Here is an 18,657-nt window from a genome sequence, read left to right on the forward strand (position 1 = left end):
CACCATATTGTATGTTGCTGTATTATTAGTGTTGCAGGGCATTCTAGAGAAAGTCTCAGGTTCAGGTAAAGGTTAACTCAGAACTGTTTATTATTTACATTATACTACACACACACTCCACAAGCTACCTAAGCTAGCATCCTCTGTGCTTCTTCTTCTTCTTCTTCTCCAGCCTATCTCATGTGACTGTTACATCAGCACCCTTACAGTGGGAGAGTTCTCTCTCACTGTCTTCTGTATTAACCCTTTTACATCCTTATACTACAGTTTACATTATAAAAGTGATTGCAATTCAAAGTAATTTATTGGGATGTCTTGAGGGCATGATAGGGCACTACATATAAATGCAAATTCTTACTTCTTGCTGATTTCCATCGGTCGGCCTTGTAAATGAAAATTCCAACAAGGCTAAAACATAACACAATTATTTACTGTTATAGAGGAACTGTATGGGTAATTACATATTTATGATTGCAACTGTCCTTATAGTCATCTTCTCCTTTAAAGGCCAACAATCAATCATTAACGTTCTCTGTCTTTTCAATGTCAACTTTAATGACACAAAAAAATATTGAGTACCATTGATAATCTCCCTTCAGGGTAGAAAAGTGTTTGATGGGAATTCCCATCTACAATCAATCATAGTTTGAATGTAGGCACTGATTTTATTAACTGTATCCTGACAGTCCCCTTGATCCAGTGGATGTAGACACTACTGGTACAGCACCAGAAGGGTCCAGGCTCAATCCCTGCTCTTTACCAAGTTTGCTGATCTCAGTTATAATTGGCCTCAGTGTTCCTGGGCTGGAGAGGAGTAAAATCATCCAACATTCCAATACTGATTGCAATTCAGTGACTCCTGTTGGAAAGTCTACAGGATTAAATCACAACAGCTACCTCAGGTGTGATTCTTTGTATAGTTGAATAGCCTGGTGAATTTTATTGGCTAGGACCACATGCATGGCAACTTGGGATGAGGTGCTGGCATCTGTAGAACTGTATCCAAGGGAAAGTTAACACCTTCAGGAGAGGATGAAAGAAAATTAGTTAAAAGAAAATGGGTTCTGATATCCTATAACTTACTAATGCTTTAAAAACATATTCACTAATCTCTATTGGTATTTATATCAATGCAGAAACAATTGGAAAGTACCCCAGAATTTCTGCAATTAAAACTGGTGCCAGGCATATGCTGATCATTGGTCTCCAGAGAGAAGATAAAATTACCTTGATGTATTTCCATATCTTATGATCTTAGCTCCAAAATTCCAGGGAGAAGGGGGTGCCATTCTCCTGGTCTCTCATCATAACTCTTGTCAGAGACTGGTGAGCCGTGAGGGAAACGTCAATACCTGGCATTCCATGGTTACACTTTTGCTCTGCCATTACCTTGTGTGTTCCGCTGATCTCTGGGATAATTTTGAGGGTTGGCGACCCACCAGAATGGTCCTGGAGTTTCCAGCAATGAATGATTAAACTGCTGAACACTGATGCAAGCAAGGCTGGGAGCAAAATCATAGGGATGTTAAAAAAATGTTTCTTTTTTCATTTTCCTTGAACACTTTTGCCTATTAGTTATAAAATTATGGAAGGTGGGAAAAGCTGTTTGACTAGGCAGGGTTAAGTGGTGTGAAACATGTGGGGGCAAGGGAGGGGTCTTCTCTCTTGAGGGTGAAAGCAAGGTGCAGAGAGCGTCTTATGCATCAAACCATTCCTGTATCCATGAATGTTTGATGCTAACACCACAAACTCAAAATATTTGGTTCCCCAATACTGATGTCCATTACTTGGAACGATGGACAACTTCAGGATGAAAGTATCCAGGTCTCATTCCCTCACTATTCAGCTTGTATTAGTTTCAAATTAGGGGGTAATTGCATGCTATGCATTAATGCCAAATTGAGGCAGCATACAGAAGAAACTTTCATCTCCTTAGCCTGGGCTGGGTTTGAGTTCAAGCTCTGGGCGGCGAATTGCTTTGCGGCTTTTCCTGCTCCATTACCATTATTTCAGTGGAAACCCTATTCCTGCGTGTAGGCCGGATTTCCGCCAAAGTTTCTGTGATGGAGCGAGAGAAACCTCAAGGAAATTCATTCTCCTCCTTGCAGAGAAGAAAAGTTGCACTATCCAATGTTTTTTTCTTTAGCGAGTCTCTCTATGGGGAAAAGCAATCAAAAGCAGAAATACCAGGCGTGCGCTCTGCAGTAATTTCAGTAATAAATGAATCTGTAATGGAATAGATTGTCTCAGTTGCACTGCCCAACAATCTGCATAAATTAGTTACAAGGAATGACAATCAGTATCATTGGCGTACAAGGGAAATGCTGAGCTCTTCTAGTGCACAAAATATCATTAACCCTTCTGATACTACACGCAGAGTGTTGGAATGAAGGAATATTCACTTTCATTTCCTGTCTTTCTCTCCTAAAAGCTCTTGATGGGGTACAGGTTCCATCGATTCTGTCCACCTTCCAGTACCTTACCCAAGTAGCGACTACTTATGTGCGATCCAGGACAGCAAGCTGTCTGACCATGGCTTCATCATTTCTCTCCTCAGTTGACATGCAGCTCTTCCACTAGGGATCTCCAGATAGCTATCAAGAGTGGGAAACATGGCTGAATTTTTCTTTCCCTAGCCAAGAGGTGCTGAGGCTAATTGTGTCCTTACTGCCAAGCTCACTAAGACGAACTAACTCAGCACAGAACCGTGGAACCTCGACTGCATGGATCAGTAACTCAATTGCAAGTGACTTAGATTTTTGTAAACGGGAACTCACACTTCAAAAAAAAAAGCAGCGAGGTGGTGTTTGATATTAAACAGCTCTTTTTTATGGTGTTATTTTCTCCCCAGTAATGGAGAGCAAAATTTTGATTTCTTCATCGGCAGCCATTTTGAAAGGGAGCTAAGGCGTTATAATCCAAGATGGCCACTATTTAATTAATGTTCCTGTCCTTACAACATATATTCTGTACAAATCAATTAACAGTTGGGGGTGAGAGTGGACTTTTTCCTCAGCTGTTTCAAATGCAAATCAATTTCATTTCTGTTCTTCACAGATACCAAAAAAAAGTGTCCAAAAGAAACTATGCAAGACATTGATTTTTCTTAACCTTTTAATTTGTGTGTGCTGCCTGCGACAGGATGAAGCAGCAGTCCAAATGAAGCTCTCAAGAAGCTTAGTTTTCAAATCTAGTTGCTAGGATTCAGCATAATAATTTAGTATTGATCAAAGCTTGTCAATTAGTTAAATTTCTACTACTATATGCATAGTCACTCTTCACTGAACAAGTTGTTCCACGTTAATAAACCTCTCCCGTGCTCATTATTACATAAAAACTTGTAAAATCTGAAACTGCATTTTTGTTACTAGGCTAACAATTCAGTATTAAGCCTTTAGTTTTTTTTTACCCCTTTCTCGGTCCCACCATCTTGATGTCACTTGGCTCTCTCTGGGGTACAATTCTATTAATACCAGCAGCCCTCCAGTACCTCTCCTGAGTAACTGAGAGACCATTCAATTATGGAGAATACTGCAGTCAGCCCTCACTCAATGTTCATGTGCAAACAGTCCAATAGGGGCCACTGAAAAGCCACCAAATGAGATTGTTGGTCAATTTTCCCCTCTGTACACCATTACTACTGCCATGGTTGGAATCAGCCATCACAGCATGGGGCAAAGATCAAGCCTTGAACTTTCATGGTCTGTTTGGCTCAGTATCACATTTGGAATATATACTGAGGGAAGTTTTTTGGCAGAAGATTTGAAGCAGAGAAAAGTCTCAATTTGAAACATGGGCAGGGTGGTGGATAGTGAATTTGGTCTTTGGCAGTAACACAAAATGGGTGATAACTGATTGGCAGCCTATTTACATACTACCCGATTTTCTCTTCCATGATAAACAGGCTGCCAATTCACTATCGCCTGCTTTATGCGACAAATAAAGACTAATTTCAGCTCCATGGTATGAATTTGGTCATCTATTATTTAGGTTTTATGCCCTATACTTACCAAGTACATAGATAGTTAATCAGATACTGCATGTTGAATTTAGGGAAAGGACCAAGGCACACAGTTCAGGATATGACCAAAGTAGAACAAAATAGAAGAGAAGGCTGGTCAATTCAAAAGTAGTGGTTACGTGACACCAACATTAGGTTTGTAAAGTCTGTGCACAAGGAAGGAAAAACTGAGGGAGGTGAGTTGTCCCATAGGCCTGAGATCCTGGAAGAGAATGAATTAAAACAGAACATGGTTTGCTGAATCTTGATTTCAACATAGTGAGGAGATATGATGGAGGAAGGACATATTAGAGGGCCTGTTGGAGTTTAGGAGGAACAAGAGGAAAGTTCTGAGAAATTATCATAAAAGAAAGAGACAGTCAGGATTTTGGAGATTGAAGGCTGAAGGCTTAAGGTTGTCTATTGGGTAACAAGATCTTTCTCTGGCCCAGGACTGTAAGGGAGGCCCATGATATGGGAGCAGTAATCACGTTTTGGATGGAGTATGGGTTTATAGAAAAATAAGAACCATGAGGGGAAAAAATTGAATTATTTTGGTGAAAGAAAGAAAACAGACACTAAATGGGTGCTGCACTAATAAGGCATGCCTGTTTGAAAGGCTGGTTTTAGCATGCGTTTAGTCCTAATTGCTGTTTACTATAATTTGAACTTGTCTGGAGGTGTTAAAATAGAGACACCTGCAGGTCTTGTACTCAAGTGCTGCCTAGACATAATTTCAAGATTTCAAGGAGCAGTATATGTGGGCCCCACTCACCCACTTGCACTGAAGGTCTGGAGTGAGCTGCTGACACACAGTGGCATGTCTCAGGATGGCTCAGAGACTGAATGAAAGGGCGCACAGGATCTTGGACGGGGTACTGGGGTTTCTGGTGGAGGACGTTCTTCACCTGCAGGGGAGAAGGGGCAAGTTCAGATAACTTTTCATTCGCAATGTCAGTGAAAGAAAAGGAAAATGAGACAACAAAGACTGTGAGAGAGAGAGGTTGGAGGCTGGGGCTGACACCGGGTGGCCTTATGGTTTAATGATGGCTCTTTGGTGATTCTCCCCAATGCCTGTCCACCATCTGCAAGGCACAAGTCAGGAGTGTGATGGAATACTCTCCACTTGCCTGGATGAGTGCAGCTCCAACAATACTCAGGAATCTCAATACTATCCAGAACAAAGCAGCCTGCTTGATTGGCAGCCCATCCACTACCTCAAGCCTTCACTCCCTCCACCACTGGCGCATAGTGGCAGCAGTGTGTGATCTACAAGGTCAACTGCAGTAACTTGCCAAGCCTCCTTCGACTGCACCTTCCAAACCCACAACCTCTACCACCTAGAAGAACAAGGGCAACATACCCAAAGGAACACCACAACCTGCAAGTTCCCCTCCAAGTCACACACCATCCTGACTTGGAACTGTGTCGCTGTTCCTTCACTGTCACTGAGTCAAAATCCTGGAGCCTCCTTCCTAACAGCAGTTTGGGCATACCCATACCACACGGACTGCAGCGCTTCAAGATCACAGCTCACCACCACCTTCTCAAGGGAAATTAGGGATGGGCAACCTTACCAGTGATGCTCATATCCAATGAACGAATAAAAAGAAAACGTGAAACTAGACAGTAAGTATCCTTCGGTATTTTGATCATGGGGTATCTCAGACAAGCCTGATTTTGTCCTTGCCTGATATCCATGCTGATTGGAAAAGTGGAGAAGAAGAGAGTGTTTGAGGGTATGGCGAAGTTTCGAAGACACAAGAGGGGAAAGTTCAGATAACTTTTCATTAGCAATATCAGTGAAAGAAAGAGAAAATTAGACAACAAAGACTGTGAGAGAGAGAAGTTGGAGGCTGGGGGTGACAGAAGTTGGAAACCTGGCTGATTTTCCCCTCTGGCTTGAAATACTGTAACATTCCTAGTGCTACCCCTGGCTGAGATCAGCTAAATCAGCACAAACCATGGATTAAACATGGAACCTACCTGGTCTCTATGACTCAGCTACTTACAATATTAACCAGCTGAACAATCAAGAAAGCTTAGGTTGATATCTTTCGCCTCATAATCTCTTGTCTCAGCTGAAATTTTTACATTGCCAGCAACCTAGGTTTCCTTTCTCAAGCTAAGTAATTCAGGTGCAATTTTCCCCAGCTGCCTTCGGTACTAAGGAGCCTCCAAGATGGGATCTTAAGCTGAAACGCCAGTTTTGTCTGTGTTTAGCACAATACCCCATCTTGGTAAAGGAGTTGAAGCTTGCACTAGGAAACCCACCCAGAGGATTGTTAAGCAGCTGTTTGCTACTTAAATTGTCAGCCAGCACTCGTTAATGAGGTTGCACAGCATTTCGCTGGCTGGTACTTGGCCAAACAGCCTCTCCTAACAGCAAGCAGCTGATTTGGAGTGAAAAAATCATTGCAGAGGATTTCAAGCGTTACTGAAAGGTCTATCACTACTTACTGTTCACTTGCTGCTGGAGGTTTGAAGAGGGCTTTTCAAACACATCAGCAGACTTTCTGGGACACTTTGGCAAGACTTGCCCAAAACTCTAATGATTCTGGAAATTCTCCAAGGACTTCACCTAAAAAGAGTAAGTGCTGTGCTACTCTATCATATTGGACACCTTACAGGAGTCACCAGGAGAAAGGGAGTGCTTGGTCATTGGCATCTTGCTCGTGGTCCCGTTGGTCTGCAGGAGGAATGGGAGGAGGCCAGGCAGAGCAGCACCAGCTGCTGGAGGAGAGAAGCATGGGAACATGAGGTGGACCCCTTCTCCCCTGCAGGTGAAGAATGTCCTCCACCAGAAACCCCAGTGCCCCATCCAAGATCCTGTGTGCCCTCTCATTCAGTCTCTGAGCCATCCTGAGACATGCCACTGTGTGTCAGCAAGCTCACTCCAGACCTTCAGTGCAAGTGGGTGAGTGGGGCCCACATATACTGCTCCTTGAAATTATGTTTGAAAAAAAAGAGCTGAGCGCCTGAAAACATGGTTGCACATTTGCATTCTGAGAGACAGTTGCATACAGAGACAATGGGAGTGCTCACTGATTCAATTAACAAGATTGGTTCTGGGCAATAATGATGATCAACATCCTTTGTCTGTGTAAGAGCCAGAACTCCACCCCCTACCGAATGTGTCTGGAAAGCTTTGAAAATCAACAACCCTCCCAGAAGCTGCTGTTTCAAACAAAGAGATGGTCACATGACCTGCCTGCTGGCCAAGCTGGGGATTTTTAGAATTGTGCCTCACAGAAAGGAATGAGACTGCAATTTGAATAGAAAGGAGAAAGACTGCCACTGGACTGGCAGAAGGAAGATCTCTCTCTCCCCTTCTCTGTCTCTCTCTCCAGCAAAGTTCCAGGAAAACCATGGTGGCAACTTCTATGCTTCAAGAACACAGACAAAGCCTCTCTTCGGCCTTCTGGTACCAGAGAAGCAAGCTTGAAATTGTGCACTGAGGCCCAGTGAGGACTCCAAGACCTTAACTTCAATTGAGGACATTGTATCAAGGACATTACCACCCTGTAACTGAATTCCATTTATTACAAACTCTACTTCAAACCCCCCCCCCTTAATTTCTTCTTCCCCTCTGTGTTTATATGTGTGTGTGTTTCTCTTCTATGCATGCTAGTATGATTGCGTCACGTATTTTAGTAATTTTAACCAAGTTGGAGTGATAAGGCTAATAAACTTACATCTTGTTTAAACTGAAGAAAACCTGTCTGATTGGTTCATTTACAATTACAATTAGAGTGCAATGGGCAAAGGCTCACTGAGGTGGTAAGCTAAAATCATTGTGTTTTAAGAAGATAAACCCTGATATGGCCAAACCAGGAAAGGGTCAAGAGGAGAGCCTGATACCCCTTCCTCACCCGGTCATAACAACTATTACATAACTCTCCGACACCTTCCACCAGCGCTGCTATGTTCACCTCAGTGCGTTTTCGCTTGGCTTTAGAATCCGGGTCACAAGCTGGTGAGAGCCCCACACAAGTGCCCGAACAGCTGGCTGAGGCTGAGACAGCCACTGACAGTCGGAGGACTGTGGGTGGCAAGGCCCATGCTGAGCCCGAAGTTGATGATGAGCCTCTGGTGTCGACAACACAGGGCATGTTGGAATTGCACAGAGAGGTAAGGTAGCATCTGGTGAAGCTGTCAGAGGCCATGCGCAGCCATGAGCGGTCGATGCAGGAGTCCATCCACTGATTGAGTGCTGCCTTGTCTCAGGCATGTGAGCACATGGTTTCCTCCATCGAGAGGTTGGTGACCCTCATGGAGAGCCAGAACCCACAAATGTGTGCAGAGCTGCACACCTTCGCCTTGGCAATGAGTTCAACACAGCAGTCGCAAAGCGAGAGAAGGATGAGGTGCCTGGAGTCTTCTCCAGGTCCTCGTCCTTCCCTAGTCAGCAGGGAGGTTCAAGTGAGCCTTGAAAGGGAGAAGAGGCTGACATCCACATCTGGGGGCTCCCTTCAGGGCGCTTTGAGTGTGGACAGTGGCTCCTCAGCCCCTCCACCAGTGAGCCCAGCTCCAGTAGCTGTGAGGCCTGAAGAGAGTCCTGCACCTGTGTAGGAAACCCTCAGGCAGCCGGGGCCCTCCAGGCCTCAGATAGCCAGAGGACGCCCACCGAAGTCTTCACAGGCCATGGGGCAGCCTAATCAGCAGCCTGCCTCCAGCCCAGTTGCTAGCGCAGGGGTTACACCTTGTAGTAGCACTCAAATGTATAAAGAAAGCTACCAAGATACACTTGGGGTTTCAGGGGTCTTTAACATTTGCCATTTGTTTTGTCTTATAAAGTTCTATTGTTATTGCAGTTCACTTACATTGTTTGAAATTGCTTATTCTTTCATGCCTTAATTGTGAGATGCTGACTTCACCCTTCTCCCTTATTGGGATGCCAATGTAGGCACTGCCCTTCTTTAATGAGCGTTTCAGATGTGCCAGAGCATGTGGTTGAGCTGGGCACTTGGTACAGAACCTAGATAGAAACACAGAGACATTAATGCAGTGAGGTGAATCTTTATCGAGTTTATTCTGAGCGGCCATCATGGTGCTAGAACCAGGTAAGTATGAGATTGTCTCATTGCTCAATCTGCCTGGCCTCCGGTGCCAGGGATTCAAGGTCCAGTGTTGCCTGCTCACTCCTCGTCGGTTGACGAGTGGCAATCAATTATGTCCTGTTCATGCAAGGCCTCCCACTTCTGCCGTGCTAGTATGTGCAGAGCACAGCAGACCACCACAATATGGGAGACACTCCTGCATACTGCAGGGCTCCACCAGATCAATCCAGGCACCAGAATCTCAACTTCAGCAGCCCAATAGCCTGCTCGATGGTTGCTCAGGTGTTGCCGTGGAAACTATTGTACCCCTCCTTTGCTGCAGTGTGAGGGTTTCTCACAGGTGTGAGTAGCCATGTCTTCAATGGGTAGCCCTTGTCCCTGAGAATCCATCCCTGAAGGCGAGTGGTGCGCCTAAAAAACCATGGCACCTGGGATTACTGAAGTATGTAGGCGTTGTGGCTGCTTCCCGGGAAGCAGGCCCACACCTGCAGGAAACACTTTCAGTGGTCGCAGACCAGTTGAACATTGATGGAATGGAAGCCCTTTCTGTTGATGAAGGCGGTTGGCTGGGGTCCATTGGAGCCCTGATGGCCACATGCATGCAGTCTATCACACCCTGCACCTGGGAGAATCCAGCAATGGCCCTGAATTCAGTGGCCCTCTCGGCCTGACTGTCAGGGTCAGTCCAATAGCGCACATAGTCACCAGCCTCTTGAACAGGGCATTGGTCACCTCTTTGATGTAGCAATGGGCTGCTGCCTGGGAGACCCTACACATGTCCCTGGTGGATCCCCAGAAAGACCCAGATGCGTAAAAGCTAAGTGCCACTGTGATTTTCAGGGCCACTGGCATAGGGCAACCACCAAATCCCAAAGGTCGCAAATCATCCTGCAGCATGGCGCATAAGTCGGTGACAGCCTCCCTGGAGAGCCACAGTCTTTGCTGACAATGTTGCTTGGACATTTGGAGGTAGCTGATTTGAGTTTGGTGCACTCTCTGGTGCAAGTGGGCCCTCCTTGGCATGGTCATCTGCTGTTGCTCTCATCATGGAGCTTCATGGGCAGGTGCAGCTGTATCCTAGCCCACCCTCCAACAGAGATGATGCATCATGCCACAGGGGTCTATAAAGACAAGGTGTATGAGACCCACTCCAGGTGATCAGTAGGCCTCCAGAGTGCTGTCCTTGCAGTGACAAATGTGCCTTGGCTCCTTTACCTTTGCTATTCCTCTCAGCTTACATGCTAATGGCCCTCAGGCCCATCCTTGCTGAGAGCCAACTGTCATTCATGCCTCTCACCTAATAGTATGGTCACCCATGCAGATCACCCAGCAATATGGCCACCCGTGCAGATTGCCCAAGACCATGCCCACCTGGTACTGCCACCCGAGACCAAGCCCACTGTTACTGTCATGTGAGGAGGGGTTGAAGGGCTTCCCACTTTTCCCTCTCTTTGTTTGACCACAACAGGTTTAATTCTTTCTTAAAGTGGAGGTACTGGCCAATTCAGTAGGTGTTTGATTGCTTACTGCTATGATCATAACAAGAACCAATCGGACAAGTTTTCTTGAGCTAACAAATAAATAGGTTAACTTTATTGTCCCTAAACCGAACTAATAAAAGTAATAAACAATGCACCAACTTTCACCCACACACACACTCTGGAGGTTTACATACACACAAATAGGTTACAGAGTGGGGAAAGATAGATTGGTGGAGTTAGATCCATAAAAAAGGTATGCAGTCTGTGATTCGGCTGGCTTCTAGCTGAATTCGGTGGTCCTGAGGCTTTTAATTTGAAGAGGTAGATGATTGGTTTGGTGAGTCTCTGGGAGACAGCAATGCGGAAGATTTCCTCCAATGGGATTTCTGATTATAGTCAGAGTAAGCAAAGGTGGTCAGTCAACAAGAAGGATTTGAAAGCTTTCAAGCTGGAATGGAGAGAGAGAGAGAAACCCCCACTTAGGGTCTGTTCTTGTCAGAGTCCAGTTGCTTCACTTCCGCTGCAGAGAAAACAACAGCATAAAAGCACAGATGGGGAGGGGCTTGTCATATAACAGTCACTCAGTCATTCAAACATAGCAGTTAGCAGTATTTCTTCTTCTTGCTGAGAGAACAGGTAGTTCCTTTAAACTTCCTGGGTCTTGGTTCTTGCTATGGACTTAGCAGAAATTTTGTCTCTTTTGTCACAAGCATTGCAGTGTAGGATATAATGTTGCAAATTAAGTGATCATCTTAAACTGAAAGGATGACTTTGCTGGCAGCTTATCTTTTTCAAATATCTTTTTAAAGAAAATATGAATTCAGATCTCCAGCCAGTGGAGCATAGAAAATTATCATTCGACACATTGGCGTTACATCACCCATGCAGAGTTCGTGGCACTGCAGGCCAACAATGGTTCTGCACTTCCTCTTCCCCAATCCAGTGCTCGTCCTGGCTGCCTTCCCATCATGGAACTGAGGCCTTGCCTCGGTGCTGCCACCTTTCAATGGCAGGGGATCTGAAGGCACATGAGGGCTGCCCGTCATCCATTTATTTCCAAGTTCCACATTGAATCACTGTCAATTGATGCAAACATATATCTGTTCAATAATTTAAATTGCAGTCCTGTGGCATCAGGGCAGTGATGCCACCTTGGAGATTTCCAGCTGCTGACTAAATCCAGAACCGACGCCACGACGTTGGATTTCCGGGCGGACGTGTCTGATGCTATTTGTTGCCTCCCCTCCAAGCTTCCATTCCCACTCCAAATGGCCTCACTAAATCCAGCCTAGAGCATTTATATGGCTGGTCAAGTTAAATTGTGAAACACGACCATTTTTGGCTATGGTACCCTTTAGTTCCTTGCCTATGTGTAACGCAGGAAAAAACACACTGAATGCATGAAGGTTCCAGCTCAGTGCCTCTTTCTTCCACTGGTACCAAACATGAAAGTACACTCATGAAGAGAAAAACTTAATATAAAGAAGCAAACTCAATATAGTGGATGATTGTTGCTTGCTACCCGAAGCAGTAGAACTGTTGCGATTTCAACTCCTTGTTTCAAATCAGCAGTGTTGCAGACTTGTTTCTTAAACAAAAGGATGCAGGAATGCCTTGCTTCAGCAGGAGTGCAGGTTTGCGATCCTGAACCTTTCTCTCTTGACCTCTTATCTCCACTCCCCGCAAGGGGTTTTAGCCTTAAATACTGTACTTGAAGCACTGCAAGAACAAAGTTGAGAGCAACTGTGCTCATGGCCCTCCTTTTGCTAGTTCCACTTGAACCCATGATCCATAGATAACCTTGATATCCAGATCACCAGAGGCCTCTTCAGCATCTCTGGGCTTCTCGATCTCGGGGCTTCCATGCTCCATAGTTAGTCCTCCGTGGCCCTTGGTAGCTGGAAGCACACCCCAATTCCCCCTGCAAGCATGATTTCCTGAAGACCTTGATCTGCTTCCTCTGGCTTTTTCTTCTCCTGTCCATACTTCAGCCTACTGCCTGTGGCTCTCAGACTTTACTCCTGAGCCCACCAAAGGGACTTCCGAGTCCAAAAACAGCCTCAGACCGGTGCTCTCACCTACTGGCCTGGAGGTGCGCACCTTGAGGAGAATGTCCGATGCAGCAGAAGCTGCTCCAAACTCCAAGGAAATGCTTGCTCATCGGTTCACAGCATCTGATGAGGAGATAGCGCAACCCTCCCACTACAGATGGAACTATACAACAAGACATTCTGTGGAAACATGGTATGAGGTCATTTATCATTCATGTTACATGCCCAATCACTAGAGAGTACACAGATAGTTGTATAATTAGATACAGCAAACTAAATCTAGGTGAAGGGTCAATGCCCAAAGTCCACAAAGGCACCAGTTTTGAAAAGACTGAACATGGGGAAATAATTCCTAAAGCAATACCTTTAGGAGAGGAGGAAAGGCGGGAGAAATCACACAGGAAAAATGGCGGGAAAGAGAAAAGCACATCAACCTCAGCAGGAAAAATAATTGGAAGCTAAAGCAGCAGATAGTGAATGTTACAAAAACCATTCACACACAGTTTAGCACTCAAGCAGTTAAGGGCACTTTTTTTTAGAAGATTGTTTGTGTGTTAAATTTTAAATGTCTGGGAGTAGTGTTGGAGAAGAGAAATGTGTCAATTTATTCCTAGGATTGTTTTCTGACTTTCTGATGTCCCAAAAATACCTCTTTGCTGATTTTGGAAAAACATGACAAAGTGAAAGATATTGTAGCAAAGATTAACTGAGTAATTTAAATGGTATCATGACAGAAGGGACAAACTAGCTGTCAAAAATACTTCCAAAACGATAGACAGTAACAGATATTGACAATACCATCTTGGCTGGGTTGGACTATGTGTTTAAAAATATCACTGTATAAAAGTATTGGAAATTTTATTCACATAATTGTGTCACTGTCAAAACAGCATCATGCCAAACCTGAAGAGACACAAAGTTCTAAATTTAATTTCAAATCATTTCATGAATGTATTCCCACTCTCCAAATGCATATGATTAATAAAAAACACTGGCTAAATTTCAAAATAGCAAATAGCAACAGAAAATGCTGGAAATACTCAGGAGATCTGGCAGCATCTGTGGAGAGAGAAACAGAGTTGACATTTCAGGTCTGTGACCTTTCCTCAGAACTGGCTAAATTGTGCCAGATTTAACTTAAGTGGACTTACGCATGTTCCATTTCCTAGCTTTGTGATGATTGCAGTGTTTTTCCAACCCACTATATCTGTCAGTTATTGAGTACAATACAGTGCACAGTTTTTCTTTCATGAATTATGCTTTGTTCACTTGTTTTGTTTCAATTTTTCTGCAAGTGTTTAAGAATAAATTACTGTAAGTTTCCACAAAAATGAACAGCTTACCAAATCATGCTGTGCATTGTTGTTTCTTTAAGTTGTGACTGGCATTAAAATAATCAACTTGAAACTCCCCAGCATGACTTTGTGTATAAAAGTGTTGTACTATGTAGTTGAGGTGCACAGACCCAGGGTTGATACACAGGCCTGAGTTTTCGTTTTAGGGATGGGAAACAGGAGCTCGGACTGTATCAGGGTCCCAAAACCTACCCCTAAGGGAAAACAGACAGCCTTTGGGATTTTGACTGAGGCTCTCCCTCAATTGCATGGAGAAAGGTTTCCTGTCCAATTACGGGTGATGGGCAGGCTCTTGAAGCTGGAGGGCCGATCAGAGGCTTTCCAGTTTAAGAGGAGCACCCAGCTGCAATGAATGGTAAATGAGAGTGCACTTCAACATGAAGGAGCCTTCTCAGCAAACTTTTGAAAAAAAATCAATGAAAATATACAAAGGCAATCAGGCCACCATTGTGGTGGCAGGGGTGGGGGGGGGGAATCCCTCTACAGGGCAGTCTTTGGTTGCACTCACCCCAAGGCAGGAGGAAGGGTCTGTAGGCCTGCCAGGAGTGCTGCCCCTCAGTCGCGTTGGGAAACAGGAAGCCTACTGAAAAATCCCCAGTCGGCCTCCATTACCTATCCTCAGCAAGGCTCTTAACAAGCTTAATTGGCCGCCCGCCTAGTGTGGGAGGGCAGCCTTGCCAGACCCCGAACCCACCTCCTCCAAAATGGCCAGTGCCGGGAACAGTGTATTTTCGGGCCCTGTCTACCTCCGTTCCCAACTTCGGAGGGGCTCAAAAATCCTGCTTATAGTCTGCACTAAGTTGCTTGATCTCAGTTAGGACACGAATGGGCCATTAACATTTGTCAGCAGCCTCTGGGGATACTGGGGACAAACCAGATCAGGTTCCTGCTTCTCATCACTGCTCAGTAATATTTTACTTTGTAAAGTAGTCTATCGGCACATTTGGCAGTGATGTCCGACTCCTGTGAAAATAGATTTCAAGATGTGGCCATTTGCAGCGTTTTTATAAAAATGTGAGAAAGAATGGAATGAAAAATGGGCAGGGGGCTATTCAATCCCACTTCTTCTCCAGCCCATATACAATTTACCCTCTCACAGACTCTACCCCTTCTATTTAATACTCTGAAGCATGGGTTTGTGTAAGTATTTCCTGATCCCCAAAGGTAATAAAGCAAAACTCCAGAATATTTCTACAGCCTCGATTTCTCCACTATTGAACTCTGGTCTGCTGGCCTTCACACACTACTGTCTATTGCTCCACTTGCACCAACAGCACAAGATCCATTGCCTGCTATAGAATATTGGATCATCCTAACCTATATCTTGTCATTTCATTCTCAATCAGATATATATCCAACACCTATGCACATCTTGGGACCCTGATTTGCACCGTTACAGGGCCTTGTGCCTGACTCATGCGCCTGACTCATGCGGAGGCTCCAACCTCCCACCGTTGGGCCCTAAGGAATTTAGCATTAACCACACAGTATAGCGGTCAAGAATTTGGACTTCAGTTGGTTATTTTCCCTTTGTACCCATGGGTCACTGAGGCCAATTGTATGAACCAAAATCCTGAGCCTCAGCTGAGTTCAATTACCTCAGTTAACCTATTGGTCTGTATGGACCAGCCAACAATGTGTAGTGGATTTACTCAGGGCTGAATTTTGTGTGGACCTCAGGGGATGGGAACAGAGGCGGGGCTGCATAAAATTGGGACTGCAGAGGTCAGACAGGAAGTCCGACGTCGTGACGTCCCATCCCAATTTTGTGTATGGTGGCAAACATGGAGGGCAGAGATCAGAAATTGATGGGCCAGCCAGGCAATGAAGGTACTGAAGAGGCCTATTGACAGTGATTTTATTCTTAGTTTTAATTTTTAACAGTGTACAGGAATCAAGGGGCTTCAGAGCCTCGCCTGGTTGAGGAAAGGGACATGGAGGCAGGAGATCAATGCTGTCGGCAAAGGGAGACCATTGGGAGAGGCGGCACGACTGCCAGGCTGGGTGGAGAAGAGAGGGCACTGAGCGTTATCTGAGGAGTGGGGGCAAAGGTTCCAGAACTGCAGGGGTGCCATACCAAGGGAGCAACGGGCAAGTGCCACCGGAGGTGACAAGAGGGGGGGGGGGAAGGAGGGGGCCGTTGGCAGTGAAGACTTTGTACTTAGGGATAGGCCACCTATCATGGGCCTCATTCATCCAGGTTTTGGGGACCCCGTTGAAGAGGAGGTGCAGCAGAGCGGAAGGGAAGTCCAGGCACCTGCAGCAGAACCGCAATGGGCTGTGAACCCACAGAAGGGTCAGCAGTGGCCTCCATATGGTGGTGAAAGTGGCAGAGGGGAAAGAGAGGTGGCTCCCCCACGCAGAAGGAGGTACCCTCCAGAGAGGGTCTGCTGGTCAAGGCTCAGCTACCTGCACATGTCCAAGAGGCAGTGCCAATGAAGGTTCTGCCTGTTTAGGGAGGCCATCATTGACAGTTACGCTATGTTGCAGGACAAGCTGTGCCCCACGGACTTGGTGGAAATCCAATGCCAGTGGTACTGAAGGTCACCATGGCACTGAAATTCTATGCCTCTGGATCATTCCAGGGATCCACTGGGGAACATGTGTGCAATCTCAAAGTCAGCAGCCCAGCGGTGCATCAAGGAGGCCACCAATGTCCTTTTTAGGAAGGTTGGCGACTGTACGTTTCCGCACGAATGCCACCTCTCAAGCTGAGAGGTCCATCAGGTTCGGGGCCATCGCTGGATTCCCCAGGTGCAGGGTATCATTGAGTGCATTCATTTGGCCATCAAGGCTCCTGAACACCAGCCAATGGCCTTCATCAACAGGAAGGGTTTCCACTCTCTCAATGTACAACTGGTCTGCGGCCACTGTAAACGGTCTGCGCATGTTTCCCAGTAGGTTGCCATGATGCCTACATTTTGAGGCAGTCCCAGGTGCCAAAGCTTTTCCAACCACCCGCGCACCTTCAGGGATGGATCCTTGGAGATAAAGGCTATCCACTGAGGACATGGCTACTGAAGCCTGTGAGGAACCCTCACACAGATGCAGAGGAGAGGCACAACACATACCACGGGACAATGTGAACGACCATAGAGCAGGCCTTTGGTATGCTGCAGATGAGATTGAGGTGCCTAGATTAGTCCAGTGGTGTCATAGTCATAGAGTTATACAGCACAGAAACAGGCCATTCGGCCCATCGTGTCCATGCCAGCCATCAAAACCTAACTATTCTAATCCCATTTTCCAGCACTTGGCCCTTAGCCTTGTATGCTACGGCTTTTCAGGTGCTCATCTAAATACTTCTTAAATGCTGTGAGGGTTCCTGCCTCTACCACCCCTTTAGGCAGTGCGTTCCAGATTCTAACCACCCTCTAGGTGAAAGTTTTTTCCCTCAATTCCCCTCTAAACCTCCTGCCCCTTACCTTAAATCTATGCCCCCTGGTTATTGAACCCTCTGCTAAGGGAAAAAGTTTCTTCCTAGCTACCCTATCAATGCCCCTCATAATTTTGTATACTGCAATCATATCTCTCCTCAGCCTTCTTTGCTCTAAGGAAAACAACCCTAGCCTTTTCAGTCTCTTTTCATAGCTGAAATGCTCCAGCCCAGGCAACGTCCTGGTGAATCTCCTCTGCACCCTCTCCAGTGCAATCACATCCTTCCTACAGTGTGGCGACCAGAACTGTGCATAGTACTCCAGCTGTGGCCTAACTAGTGTTTTATACAGCTCCATCATAACCTCCCTGCTCTCATATTCTATGCCTCGGCTAATAAAGGCAAGTATCCCATATGCCTTCCTAACCACCTTATCTACCTGTGCTGCTGCCTTCCGTGATCTATGGACAAGTACACCAAAGTCCCTCTGACCCTCTGTAATTCCTAGGGTCATACCCATCCATTGTATATTCCCTTGCCTTGTTTGTCCCCTCGAAATGCATCACCTCACACTTCTCAGGATTAAATTCCATTTGCTACGGCTCAGCCCATCTTACCAGCTCATCAATATTGTCCTGTAATCTAAGGCTTTCCTCCTCACTATTTACAACACCACCAATTTTTGTGTCATCTGTGAACTTACTTATCATACCTCCTGTATTCACGACTAAATCATTAATATACACTACAAACAGCAAAGGTCCCAGCACCGATACCTGTGCTACACCACTGGTCACAGGCTTCCACTTGCAAAAACAACCCTCAACCATCACCCTCTGCCTCCTTCCACTAAGCCAATTTTGGATCCAATTTGCCAAATTGCCCTGGATCCCATGGGGTCTTACCTTCTTTACTAATCTCCCATGCAGGACCTTATCAAAAGCCTTACTGAGGTCCGTGTAGACTACATCGAATGCATTACCCTCATCTACACATCTACTCACCACCTCGAAATATTCAATCAAGTTAGTTAAACACGATCTCCCTTTGACAAAGCCATGCTGACTATCCCTGATTAATCCCTGCCTCTCCAAGTGGAGATTAATCCTGTCCCTCAGAATTTTTTCCAATAGTTTCCCAACCACTGATCTTAGACTCACCGGCCTGTAATTACCTGGTTTATCCCTGCTACCCTTTTTGAATAATGGTACCACATTCGCTGTCATCCAGTCCTCTGGTACCTCTCCTGTGGCCAGAGAAGATTTGAAAATTTGTGTCAGAGCCCCTGCTATCTCCTCCCTTGCGTCACATAACAGCCTGGGATACATCTCATC

Source organism: Heterodontus francisci, chromosome 36 (genome assembly GCF_036365525.1).
Source record: "Heterodontus francisci isolate sHetFra1 chromosome 36, sHetFra1.hap1, whole genome shotgun sequence".
Lineage (NCBI taxonomy): Eukaryota > Metazoa > Chordata > Chondrichthyes > Heterodontiformes > Heterodontidae > Heterodontus > Heterodontus francisci.